Source organism: Nerophis lumbriciformis, linkage group LG25 (assembly GCF_033978685.3).
Source record: "Nerophis lumbriciformis linkage group LG25, RoL_Nlum_v2.1, whole genome shotgun sequence".
NCBI lineage: Eukaryota > Metazoa > Chordata > Actinopteri > Syngnathiformes > Syngnathidae > Nerophis > Nerophis lumbriciformis.
Genome location: NC_084572.2, coordinates 11,959,075 through 11,973,259, shown reverse-complemented (window position 1 = coordinate 11,973,259; position 14,185 = coordinate 11,959,075). Strand labels below are relative to the sequence as shown.

At 40.7% G+C, this 14,185-nt stretch overlaps 1 long non-coding RNA gene across 1 annotated transcript; it reads left to right on the top strand.

Moving 5' to 3' along the window:
• The first annotated feature begins 749 nt into the window (after positions 1 to 749).
• On the top strand, positions 750 to 13,872 carry LOC133621594 (uncharacterized). The gene is made up of 2 exons (XR_009817676.1): positions 750 to 854; positions 13,689 to 13,872. It is a non-coding gene; the product is annotated as an uncharacterized lncRNA (long non-coding RNA).
• The last annotated feature ends 313 nt before the right edge of the window (positions 13,873 to 14,185 follow it).

The following is a 14,185-nucleotide window of genomic DNA, read 5'->3' as shown; positions in this document are numbered from 1 at the left end:
TGAGCTGAAATTGGCTGATGTCTCCCACAATATAATTCCTGATGACCATTTGTAACATTTCTGTCCAAATGGTGTGACTTTCTACTGTGTTTTTGCCCTACTCCAGACTGCAAAGGCTCACCAATATCACCACTGAGCCCCAAAAGCAGACCATATAAACCTCCCCTTATCAGATGGGCCTCAGATGGGGCTTTGTAGATTGTTTTCTTTGTCAGTGAAAGATGAGTTAGATGCTCTAATATTGATTATGGATACACAACCTTCCGCACACTGTCCTTAATGCACGTGTGCAATCAAAATGCAGACAGCGGGCTACTGCTGCTTGACTCAAAGTGACATTTCCAGAGGCTGGACTTGACATATGCAAAATGGCCACTCGGACTGGAAGAAAGGGGGGCCGGTAAAAGCGTTAAGGGAGTATCCTGGTTTCGCTTTGCTGTCTATGTAATTCTATGTGATGGAATTACATATCCATTAAGTAGGTAGGGGTGGGCATCTGCCTTTGGGGGGTGGGGTTTAAGAGGTAGAGTAGGTGGGGTTGTTGTGAAGCTTGAAGATGTTTTTCCTCCATTTACATATGTAATTTAAAAAAATATATATCATAAATGTTAATATAAAATCAATACAGTAAAGTATAATAAGGTTTACCCCTCTCAAGAACATGAAACGGTTTGTTCCACCTCGACAGCAACAAAACTAACTTCTAACACTTCACTCAACACAGACGTCATAAAATCATCAAAGTTCATCTTTAAAGCATCGGCACACAGCACACCAGCATTTTGGAAGAAGGGTGAGGTGATAGGAGAAAGGGAAACATATAATACATTTCTAAGTGGCAGCATAGGAGAAAGGTATGTACAAGTTTCACTTTTGCATCTCATTGCCCATATCTGTGGTGCGTTCAAGGACACTCAATGGAAGTTACAAACTGAGGCATCTCTTTTAAAGACAGGGGGAGACTTAACTCTCAGGAGAGTTAAGTCCTAATAATATAATAATATAATAATGATAATAATAATAATAAGGAATTATTATAATTGGTAATATCCCATTAGTTGATGATAATCTCTACTTCACACGAGAAAGTAAAAGAACACTTGACATATTTATAATCCTATTTAAGTAGGTTATATGATTCATTAAATTCATATTCTAGCCACTTTATTTTGAATTTGTTTGCTTTTTTTGGAAAATGAATAAATAAATAAATAAATAAAACAAACTAAACTTTTTTTCCCAAGACGAAACTATATTATTTCGGGCAGTGATTCTCAAACTGTGGTACTGTGGCCTCCATCCTGTGGTACCGCAAAGAATCACAAAATTAAATATTAAAACACAGTCTTGCTGTTCAAACTGTGTGTAATGTTACTGTAGCCACCAATATTAATTATATTTGCTGAATAAAACCTGTTTTTAATGAACATTTAGGCCTACTACGCAAATGTATTTTAATTATGCTCATTATGGTGGTACTTGGAGAGCCAAGTGTTTTCTGAGGTGATTATTGATTATTTGAGAACCACTGATTTAGGGGGTTTAGCTAGATATGTTCTAGATAGGTTACTCCACCTTTGACAAGTCACAAACCTAATTAAGGTTTTATACATGTGTTTTAAAAAGCTGGTTTCAACCAAATCCATTCAGTAATTATTTGTGTGCATGGGGTAGCGATCAGGTTTAAGGGTGGGATGGGCGTCCCTTTAAGGTTCTTAGGTATGTGGGTCCAGAATTTGGTGCTACACCCCTGTCTGCTTTAATTCATTTAGGTGAAAATTGGATTCATCAAAATGTAGTTTTTAAATATGATTTTCAGAATGTTCTTAACTTATTTTGATGGCACTGTTTTATGGCGGATGTTGCACAGAGGAGTCTTGATGTTGGCTGCACGTTATTAACTAGTTGAGACTGAATCCAAAGCGCCTCTGCTGGTTGAGTACCTCACTCGCCGTTGCATACTATGGACAAAAATCTCAACAATCAATTAATGGTTTAATAACTGAACCATTAGTTACATTTCCTGTCATCAAATATGACTACTGAGTTGCTCACTGTGCATAATGGCGCTCTGCAAAATTGCAAGATAAGACAGTGCTGCAAGGCCGGGGGGATCCTTTTCATTTACTCTCACACAGAATAAATATTACATCACAACAAAGATCCGATATCATTTTCTCACACATTTATGCACACAATGCATGCAGCAACTGCTGTGTAGTTTATATAAATACATTATTAGATTAGCCCCTTCCCCACAATTGCAGCATAAATGTTTATTATCCTCAATGTAATACCGTGTTATGAGAGGAAGCACAATAGACAGCATGGCAAGTTAGGGTAACACACATCTGTGTGTGTGTGTGTGTGTGTGTGTGTGTGTGTGTGTGTGTGTGTGTGCATGATGTGGTGAGGCATGTGTGGCCATGCCTGCACTATCATCGCAAGGGTGTGTGTGTGTGTGTGTGTAGGGCAGTATAGGACAGCGATTCGGAGCTGTGGTAATTTCCCCTGAGACAAGCAAGCAGGTAAAGGCCAGGAGGGAGGGAGGAGACAAGGTGGCGAGGATGGAGGGAGGGTGTCACAGAATAAGGAGGAATGATACAGTGGCGGATTCACCGAAAGGAAGGCACACCCGCGGAATATCAGCATTAATATAACGTTTCTAAATGTGTTCCAAATGTATCTTCTTAGTAAGTGCCTATTCTTTTTTGAATTAATTTATTAATCACAAGCAGGAGCATTGCATCAAATTATTGGCCCCCATACATAAGACTCTTAAAGGGTCCCCCCATTCCACCCAAAACCCAACATTGCTGCCCCACACACACACATTTGGTATTAGAGATGTCCGATAATGGCTTTTTTGCCGATATCCAATATTTCCCAACTCTTAATTACCGATTCCGATATCAACCTATACCGATATATACAGACGTGGAATTAACATAATATTATGCCTAATTTTGTTGTGATGCCCCGCTGGATGCATTAAACAATGTAACAAGGTTTTCCAAAATACATCAACTCAAGTTATGGGAAAACATGCCAACATGGCACTGCCATATTTATTATTGAAGTCACAAAGTGCATTATTTTTTTTAAAATGCCTCAAAACAGCAGCTTGGAATTTGGGACATGCTCTCCCTGAGAGAGCATGAGGAGGTTGAGGTGGGCGGGGTTGAGGTGGGGGCGGGGGTTAGCGGGTAGCGGGGGGTGTATATTGTAGCGTCCTGGAAGAGATAGTGCTGCAAGGGGTTCTGGGTATTTGTTCTTTTGTGTTTATGTTGTGTTACGGTGCGGATGTTCTCCCGAAATGTGTTTGTCATTCTTGTTTGGTGTGGGTTCACAGTGTGGCACATATTTTTAACAGTGTTAAAGTTGTTTATACGGCCACCCTCAGTGTGACCTGTATGGCTGTTGACCAAGTATGCATTGCATTCACTTGTGTGTGTGAAAAGCTGTAGATATTATGTGATTGGGCCGGCACGCAAAGGCAGTGCCTTTGCGTGCTTGGCGCTCTGAACTTCTCCCTACGTCCGTGTACACAGAGGCGTTTTAAAAAGTCATACATTTTACTTTTTGAAACCGATACTGATCATTTTGAAACCGATACCGATAAGTTCCGATATTACATTTTAAAGCAACATCCAGACTTGGTATGTTTACTAAAAAGTAATTATTGCATTAATTTGGTTGAAACCAGCTTTTTAAAACTGTAAAGCTGGTATTAAAGAGGGCTTATTATGCAAAACCAACTTTTCATACCTACTGGTACCTTTTTGTGTATGTTTGGGATCTGGGTAAGTATTTTTGATAAGGGAGTATAGATAGTAGAGACGCGCGGATAGGCAATTATTTCATCCGCAACCGCATCACAAAAGTCGTCAACCATCCGCATCCACCCGAACTAACATTTAATCAAAACCGCACCCGCCCGTTGTTATATATCTAATATAGACGATGCAAGGCATTAGTGAGGTTATAAAGCTTTTGCCTGTTAAAGAAAGGAGACTGATCCAATGCAGCAGAGACATTCAATGCGTGCCACGCTGTCACGGCCCAGACGCACACCAGTGCGTAATCATCTGGGAGCCGCGCTGAGCGCACCTCCAAGCGCGTGGAGGTGCGATGTCCCTCGCACCTCCAAGCGCGTGGAGGTGCGATGTCCCTCGCACCCGCGGCAGCTCCACCCGGGCTCGCGCCCGAGGCTTCAGCGCGCACCGCGGCGGCCATCCTACTCGTCGCGGCCTAGCCCTCGCGGCTCTCGCTGCCGGCGACGGCCGGGTATGGGCCCGACGCTCCAGCGCCATCCATTTTCAGGGCTAATTGATTCGGCAGGTGGGTTGTTACACACTCCTTAGCGGGTTCCGACTTCCATGGCCACCGTCCTGCTGTCTATATCAACCAACACCTTTTCTGGGGTCTGATGAGCGTCGGCATCGGGCGCCTTAACCCGGCGTTCGGTTCATCCCGCAGCGCCAGTTCTGCTTACCAAAAGTGGCCCACTCGGCTCACCAGGGTGAGCCCCACCCCTTTCGTGAGCGCACTGCGCGCGGAGTGACCCCTGTTACGCGCCCCCGGCAACGGGGGTGGCGGGCAGGTAAGCTGCGCGGGCGGAGCGCGCGGAGTGACCCCTGTTACGAGCCCCCGGCCACGGGGGTGGCGGGCCGGTAAGCTGCTTACCTGCTGCGCGTGATGCCGGCCGCGGCGAAGGCGGACGAGGCGGGGTGTCGGTGCGGTGGCCGCGGTGGTGACCCTGGACGTGCGTCGGGCCCTTCTCGCGGATCACCTCAGCTACGGCTCCCGGTGGGGCCCTCTCGGGGGAAGGGGCCTCGGTCCCGGACCCCGGCGAGGCGTCCCTTCTCCGCTCCGTAAAAGTGTCCATCTCTTTTTTTTTTCTTCTTCTGTTGTGGCATATGCTGCAGGTGCCTGCTCGTTTTTCGTATGTGGGTAACAACATTTAACTATGTATATATATTTCCGAATTGGTTTAACTGCCACCCGCCTGAATCTATTTAAAATCTTTTTTTTTTTTTATTTCAACCGCCCGACCCGACCTGCGGATAAAATCTAATTTTTTTTTATTTCAACCGCCCGACCCGCGGATAATCCGCGGACTCCGCGGTTGTGTCCGCAAACCGCGCATCTCCAATAGATAGTCTTAGCAACGTATATGATCAAACTTTCATGGCTATATTATAATATATTATTAATATGTATGACATATATATATATTTTTTTTTTTACAACTAACGCATCTAAAAGCAGGAAAAATCTTCAAACTTTACAAAAGACCAGGGTCCTTCCTGTACAACATCCCCACAAGTTCGCCTTTTCCTGGTGACCTTGATTTATAGTTACATTCTCCAGGCCTTAATATTAGCATATATTAAGCATCACTTATCCTTCTCCCCAATAGATAATATGTTGAATTAACACCCATGAAAGGCGGGGAAAAAAAGTGTCCACGTGGTTTGTACAGCACTTTTTGTGTGTTTGTGCGGGTGAGCACCATCACTTATTAGCCCCCCTCCCCCTCCCTATTTGCAAACTCATTACCAGGGTATAAGACCTGCATGGATTTTATGGTGTTTTGGGAACTGACTGCTTAATCAGATTTATTGCACACTTAAGCTTAATTGATTGCCTTTATGGATTCAAATGACTAATTAAGGGCTAACAAGTCTACTTTCTGTTTTATCCTAGTGTTATAATGACTTACAGAGAATGAAAGTAGCACAACTGTCAATCAAAAAAAAAAAAATGTAATAGCTAGGGGAAAAAAAGTAGTAAAAGGTGTTGTGTGGCCAGTCCAAACAGACGACACATCTCAACCTTCAGGTGATCTTCACCAGATCAATACTATCATCAGTGCAACAAGACAAGCGGCCACAAATTTACTCAGCCCGCTATAACTACCCTTAGCCCCCCAAGTCTGGAGTCACACAAACACACTCTTTTGTCTGTATCGCACACACACACACAATAAAACACACACCTTATCTAGTGAGCGTCTGCGGGTTGTATTGATTGCTTTGTATCGACTGTCACAGAGGAGCGTCACCATGTGCACAATGGCTTGTTGACGTTCTTTTTAACTGCCTGGCTGGGATTGCATGCTGTCAGTGGGAGAAGCTATGCTACGTTGTAAAACTTACAAATTGCAGTTTCTTTATGGTTCGGAGTGATAGAAAAGGAACAAAAGGACTAGAGTGGACTAGAATGTTGTTTACATTAATACTATTGAAATGGCTGCAAGGAGTATAGAGAATGACCTCAGTGTAATCTGATTAGACGTTTGAAAAAGTGCAAGGATATTTATATCAGATTTGTTACGTTTCAATAAATGCGGTCAAGTTCATAGCAATAATTTTAACCTTTTGTGCTCTAATCAATAATAGTAATAACGTGAGCATTAGTTAATACAAATCGGCAATTACAGGGCTGCATGTTTAGCTTATTCACTAAAAGCACAGGTGCTACCAAATGAAACAATTTAGTAGTAAGTAAGTAAGTAAGTAAGTACATTTTATTTATAAACATACTTGCCAACCCTCCCGATTTTCCTGGGAGACTCACGAATTTCTCCCGATTTCCACCCGGACAACAGTATTGGGGACGTGCCTTAAAGGCACTGCCTTTAGCGTCCTCTCTCACCTGAAAAGGAGACTACCGTATTTTTCGGACTATAAGTCGCAGTTTTTTTCATAGTTTGGCCGGGCTCCAGTACGACTTATATATGTTTTTTTCCTTCTTTATTATGCATTTTCGGCAGGTGCGACTTATACTCCGGTGCGACTTATACTCCGAAAAATACGGTATTATATATGTTTCCGGTAGGTTTATCTATAACCCATAAAGTAGGCAGGCACGGAGCTATTTCTCAGGGTGTGTTTATTCCAGCCGGCACGTTAATACACAGACACACAACATCCGGATTCCCTTCATGCATTGCTTCAAAACTACAGCAAGTAGTAATTTCCAAAAACATAACAGAGTCGAAGCATAAGAACGAAGAAGAGACACTCATGGCGACGACGAGTAAGAAGAAGAAATATGCTTGCAAGTTCCAAAATGATTGGAAATAAGAATTTCATCCAGGACAGCTCGAAGGGGAAGGGGTATGCTGCCTGCACATTTTGTAGATCAGACTTCTCCATTGAACACGGTGACCGAACGGATATACTCATTCATGAACGGATTTCATAATTATATATATATATATATATATATATATATATATATATATATATATATATATATATATATATATAAAAGAAATACTTGAAAACACCCCCTTCTGGAATCTTCCATCTCTCCCGAGCATACCCCTTCCCCTTCGAGCTGACCTGGATTAAATTCTTATTTCCAATCATTTTGGAACTTGCAAGCATACTTCTTCTTCTTACTCGTCGTCGCCAAGACTGTCTCTTCTTCGTTCTTCTACTTCGACTCTGTTATGTTTTTTTTAACATTACTACTTGCCGTAGTTTTGAAGCAATGCATGATGGGAATCCGGATGTTGTGTGTCAGTGTATTAACGTGCCGGCTGGAATAAACACACGCTGAGAAATAGCTCCGTGCCTGCCTACTTTATGGGTTATAGATAAACCTGTGGATACCGGAGACATATATAATAGTCTCCTTCTTGTTGTGTGTGCAGTTGCGCACTGAGCTCCAAAAGCTGTAGATGTTATAACGTGACTGGGCCGGCACGCTGTTTATATGGAGGAAAAGCGGACGTGACGACAGGCTGTCCTCGCTCCGGTCCGGCTGGAAATCGGGAAAAATTCGGGAGAATGGTTGTCCCGGGAGGTTTTCGGGAGAGGCACTGAAATTCGTGAGTCTCCCGGAAAATTCGGGAGGGTTGGCAAGTATGAACTACATTGGGGAAATGTTGCCCATCATTCACAATCCTGATGTAAGAGAAAAACATGTCTTTCTCTTTTCTGTGTGTTCCAAATAGTAAAAAAAAAAACTGCGAGTAAGAGGCGTCTTACAATGCAGTTAATGGGGAACATTGATGGGCAGTAACAAGCTATCGTGTAGCTTAACTACATTTCCCAGTAGCTTGGCGGTAGCTTAGCTGCTTTTTGAACGAGTATCTTTTCCTTTCGCTTAGCTATTTTTACACCCATGTAGCTTGTAGCTTACATCAAAGCTACTAAGTTCTAAACAAGATAAACAAACTTCGAACATAACAAAACATTCACTTACTGTACAATGTCTGCTTTTACTGGGATGCTAACTGATGCGATGTTTATAAATTTCCGCTTAGGTGAAGAATTCATCATAATCCCCACAAAAGGTTAAAAAAAGGTATTTCTCTCCATCTTTGAGTCTAAGTTGGATGTCAAAGTTGACCACAACCTTCCACTATCCAGGTGAGAGGCATGATTTATAATTAACTTTAACCAACTCTTTACCATAACAAGTTGAAAAACTTATTCAGGTGTTACCATTTAGTGGTCAATTGTACGGAATATGTACTGTACTGTGCAATCTACTAATAAAAGTTTCAATCAATCAATCAATCAATCAATCAATCACTGGCTCGGAATGTCAATATGGCAGCCTAAGCTAGTTACTTCTCTTGTGATCACGGCACAGCTAGAAGTAGTTTGTCTGTGTTAGCACTTATAATAACAACATCGTTAATACTTGGTAAGTATTCAGGTCACAACATGTAAATGGAGTATTGTTGACGTTTGGTGAATGTTTTTAAGAAGGTTTTATGGGCGCAATAGAGCATTCCTACCATCTGCATTACTAGCAACCTTGTACTTGCAGTATTTTACGAATTAGAATTCATACAAATAAAGAAAGACACATGTGTTATTGTCTCACATAAGGATTGTGAAAGATAGACAAAATTCCCTTAAAAGTGCAGTCCCCATTTAAGTTATTTTTACTACATTGGTGATCTCACAATGTTAAAATATTTAACCTTTTCCTCCCAGAACACTATTATTGTAAATCAGGGGTGTCAAACGTACAGCTCGAGGGCCGGATCAGGGCCGCGAACAGGTTTTACGCGGCCCGCGGGATAAGTTTGCCAAGTATAAAAATAAACCTGACCTTTTGGAATGAAAGAAACAGCTGTTCTAAATGTGTCCACTGGAGGTCGCAATAGCAATTATTTGTATCTTTGTAGATGATGCTACATATGTACAAAATAAACCACATGTTAGTACATCAGTTGAGGAAAATGATCAAACTACATAAACAACATCCTGTAATTTGATTTTGATAAACATTTTTGGTAACACTTTAGTATGGGGAACATATTCACCATTAATTAGTTGCTTATTAAAGTAACAAAGACTTAATTTAGAGTTATTTGGACACTAGGGGAACATATACGGGTTAAGGTTAGGGTTAGGGTTACTAATGAGCAATAATTCTGACGTTATTGAGAGAAGACTCTTAGTTAATGGCTTACTGGTTGTATAATAAGACCATGCAGAATAAGGCATTAATAAGTACTTAATAATGACTAATTAAGTGCCAATATGTTACTAATTTGCATGTTAATAAGCAAGTAATTAATGGTGAATATGTGTTCCCCATACTAAAGTGTTACCAAATTTTTTTATCTTGATAGATTGAAAATTAACACCAATGAGTTGACTGACGAACATTATCATATAATTTGTTCAGAAAATATAAATAACGACAAATAAAATATATACACTATTAACCGCAACAGGTAATTGTAAAAAAACAACAACCCAACAACATTATGATTTGTACACTTTCAGAATGTGCTTGTTCTATTTTTAAACAAAGAAAACAATCTGAAGTTGTCTTTATTTTTAAGTTATCGTGCCGTGATTTTACCAGTCCGGCCCACTTGGGAGTAGATTTTTTTCCATCTAAAATGAGTTAGACACCCCTGTTGTAAATGCTTTGCATGTATATACAGTGTGTATGCTTTCCATTGGAGGAAAAGGGCACAGTCGAGGCAACATAGAAAGGCTAATATCAGTCATAGCCCTGAATATCACTTTTCTCATCCTCTGGCACATTCATTACAGACACACCTTCAGACAAGCATCCATCTTTTATGATTATTCCCCACCAGCTTTTTACACAAAAACACGCGTCGCCACAAACCCACACTCGAAAACAAGCAAATCGATATCAAACTACCCGCCAGTGGCCTGAAGGCAACTGATTAAATCTCATGTAAATGTTGTGGCATAACCACGGGCAAGGTTTGATATTTAGAAGTCCATTAAGACGAGGTGGTGATGGGTTAATTCACTGTTTGTACCAGCAGCTCCACACAGGGTTTGGGGCGATGCAAAGAGATGGAGGAAGAAAGAGAGAGATGCATGATGGGGGAGATGGGGGAAAAAAACGATGGTAGACGAAGGTGTGTGTGTGTGTGTGTGTGTGTGTGTGTGTGTGGGTGTGTGTGTGTAAGAAGGTTTGTTGTGCGTGTTGCTGCTTATATGCTATCAGCCGCCTCAGCTTGCACGTCACTTTGATTAATGCTGCTTTCCGCCAGCTGACCTGCAAGGTCACTGCAATAGTGGCGACTCGGCCTCTCCTATTCGCTGCTGCACCGGCGAGGTGGTGTGTTGGGGTGCGGGGGGGAGAAACATCCAAACAGTATGCTCCCCTAGAGGCTCTTTTTCCACTGTTTTTTTTTTTCTCCTGTACATCTCTCATTTAAAGCCTTTCTCTCACTCTGCTTGTCCGTCTGCCTCTCCTTCATCTGCCCTTGCTCACTCCTGGCGTTCACATATTATCATCTCATCCTCATCCATCTCTTTCTCTCGCTGTCTGGTCGCCCCTCAAGCCCGCCGTCCACCCCTCTAATCTGAAATGCAATCAAAGGCAGCCATAATAATAATAAAATAAAGTGTTTGAGGACGCTAGAAAGGGAGCATTAGGTTAGATCTGGCCGACCGCATCATTTTATACGGCCCACGAAAGCCTGTAAATAATAATATGCGCAATAAAGTACTTTATCTTTCTACCTATATTCATTTTGACGGAAATAAATACATGTACTGCATGCAGTTGCATATCTTTTAAACTTGAATATTATCGAATAATGCAACAAATTAGGGTTGTACAGTATACCGGTATTAGTACAGTACCGCGATACTAATGAATCATATTGAAAAGTACCGGCCTCTGAAAATCTTCGCCTCCATGGCGACAAATAAAGTAAGTTTCTTACAAGTATCATCCCTGCAGGACAAGGAATAGCTAAACATGCTTCACTACACACTACATGTCAAAATGTAAACAAACGCCATTGGTGGATCTACACCTAACATCCACTGTAATGATACCAGGAGCGTATCTAGTCAATACTAATATGATCATGTTGATATTTTTTGGCATCACAACATCTTCTTTCGTATATAAAAAAAATTATATTAGGTTTATAAACTCAGGAAATATGTCCCTGGACAGATGAGTACTTTGAATATGACCAATGTATGATCCTGCAACGACTTGGTATCTGATTGATACCCAAATTTATGGTATCATCCAAAACTAATGTAAAGTATCAAACAACAGAAGAATACGTGAGTATTCCATTTTAACAGAAGTGTAGATAGAACATGTTAAAAGATAAAGTAAGCAGATATTAACAGTAAATGAACAAGTAGATTAATAATTAATTATCTACCACTTGTCCTTAATAATGTTGACAAAATAATAGAATGATAAATGACACAATATGTTACTGCATACATCAACAGACTAAATATAGCTCGGTTGGTAGAGTGGCCATGCCAGCAACTTGAGGGTTCCAGGTTCGATCCCCGTTTCCGCCATCCTAGTCACTGCCGTTGTGTCCTTGGGCAAGACACTTTACCCACCTGCTCCCAGTGCCACCCACACTGGTTTAAATGTAACTTAGATATTGGGTTTCACTATGTAAAGCGCTTTGAGTCACGAGAGAAAAGCGCTATATAAATATAATTCATTTCACACTTCACAAATTAGGAGCCTTTGTTTGTTTATTTACTAATAAAAGACAAGTTGTTTAGTATGTTCACTATTTTATTTAAGGACAAACTTGCAGTAAGAAACATATGTTTAATGTACCTTAAGATTTGTTGTTAAAATAAAGCCACAAATGCAATTTTTTGTGGTCCCCTTTATTTAGAAAAGTACTGAAAATTATCGATATAATTTTGGTACCGGTACCAAAATATTGGTATCGGGACAACACTACAACAAATGCAGTATCATACATTCCAAACATTATTTTGTTAAAATAAAAACAATAGTTGTGATTTCAAAGCAAGTTTTCCATCAAATTGTACACTGCATAGATGACAAAAGATTTTGCTGTAAAAAACTGGCAGCCGAGTCGCTAGAATTTTAGCGTGAATTTCAGTTTACAATAATACTGTTGTGTTCGGGTCAAATTGTAGCGACGGTCATGTTTCCAATGCGGAAGGTCTGACAGGAAGCAGTATGCATGTAAGAAGAGTCTTTACTTCTTTAACTCATGACAAAAGCACAACAAAACAGGAGACGTTAAACCCAAGGCAAAAAACGCTGATTATCCTTAGCCGAGCATCGAAAGGCAGGGATAGATGAGGTAGCAGTACGCTAACATGAAACATAAACAATATGGACAAGCAACTGCAAACTATTGCATTATGCGAACAAAGGACCTGCGCCGAGTAAGTGGCGACACAGGTTTATAACGGGGTGTGATTAGTGGCGGCAGCAGGTAAGGATACCCATTCAATAAACAGAAACTGATGTGCATTATCAGCGCACCTAGCAACCAGACTATAAACAAGGGAAAGAGCGCTTAAACAGAAACAGACTTTAAACATAGGAGAACTATATAAAAAAAAAACATGACCCAAATACCCTGTTAAAACAACCATCGTAGACTTTACGGTAACATTCTGGGGACTTTTCTGGCACGTTTTTTAATGCAAAATCTAGAGATTATTTCACAGTGTAAGTAAAATAATATATATAATAATCAAATGCTATGCAAATTATTTTACATTTACGGTGCATCAACAAAGTATTCACAGCGCTTCACTTTTTCCACATTTTGTAATGTTACAGCCTTGTTCCAAAATGGAATAAATAATTTTTTTCTCAAAATTATACCACGACATTGTGATTTTTAAAAAGATGCTAATTTATTAAAAATAATATTCACATACTTTGTTGATTCACCTTTGGCAGCAATTACAGCCTCAAGTCTTTTTGAATACAACGCCACAACCTTGGCACACCTATCTTTGGTCAGTTTCGCCCATTCCTTTTGGCAGCACCTACCAACTCCATCAGATTGGATGGGAAGCGATGGATTTCATACAGGATGCATCAACAAAGTATTGAGCAAAGGCTATGAACCCTTATGTACATGGGATTTTTTATTTTTAATAAATTTGCAATAAAAAAAACAAAAAACTTTTTACATCATCACTATGGGGTATTGTGTGTAGAAGTTTGAGGACAAGAATGTATTTATTCTACTTTGGAATGAGGCCGTAACATAACAAAATGTTCAGGGCTGTGAATACTTTCTGGATGCACTGTATATTATTTACTGTTACAAGTGGCCCTCTGAGGATAGGATAGGATAGACTTATTATCCCGTAATAAAAAATCATTTAACACCCGTGTTAGCCAATAGTGAAGATTTTGATAAACACGTCCTCTCTTCCATGTGTTCACAGACTCGTGAATGGAGTTGTCACGGAGCAACAGACTCTTGGCACAATGGCTCGCTTCCTCCGAACACCGCTCGTTTGGTCAGACGCCCTTTCCTGGGGCACGCCCGGTGGAGGAAACGAGGGCAGCATCAAGAGAGAAGTGATTGTTTTATGAATGGGAACTATTAATAGAGTCTGGCCGAAGATAGTTTCCTGGCTGCAAATTCTTTATTTTTACGTGCTGCACTAAAAAAGAAGTCGTAATGTTTAGTGATCAGCATGTCTGAAGACATAAAGCTTTGCAGAAAGCAAGTGACACACAACATTGTCACACCAAGTCATGCCTGTCCGACGTCTTCATTGATTTAGAACAGGTGTGTCAAACGTACGGCCCGAGGGCCGGATCAGGCCCGCAAACAGGTTTTATTCGGCCCGCGGCAAGAGTTTGCTAAGTATGCAAATTAACCTGAAATTTCTTAATGAAAGAAACACTTTAGTATGGGGAACATCTTCACCATTAA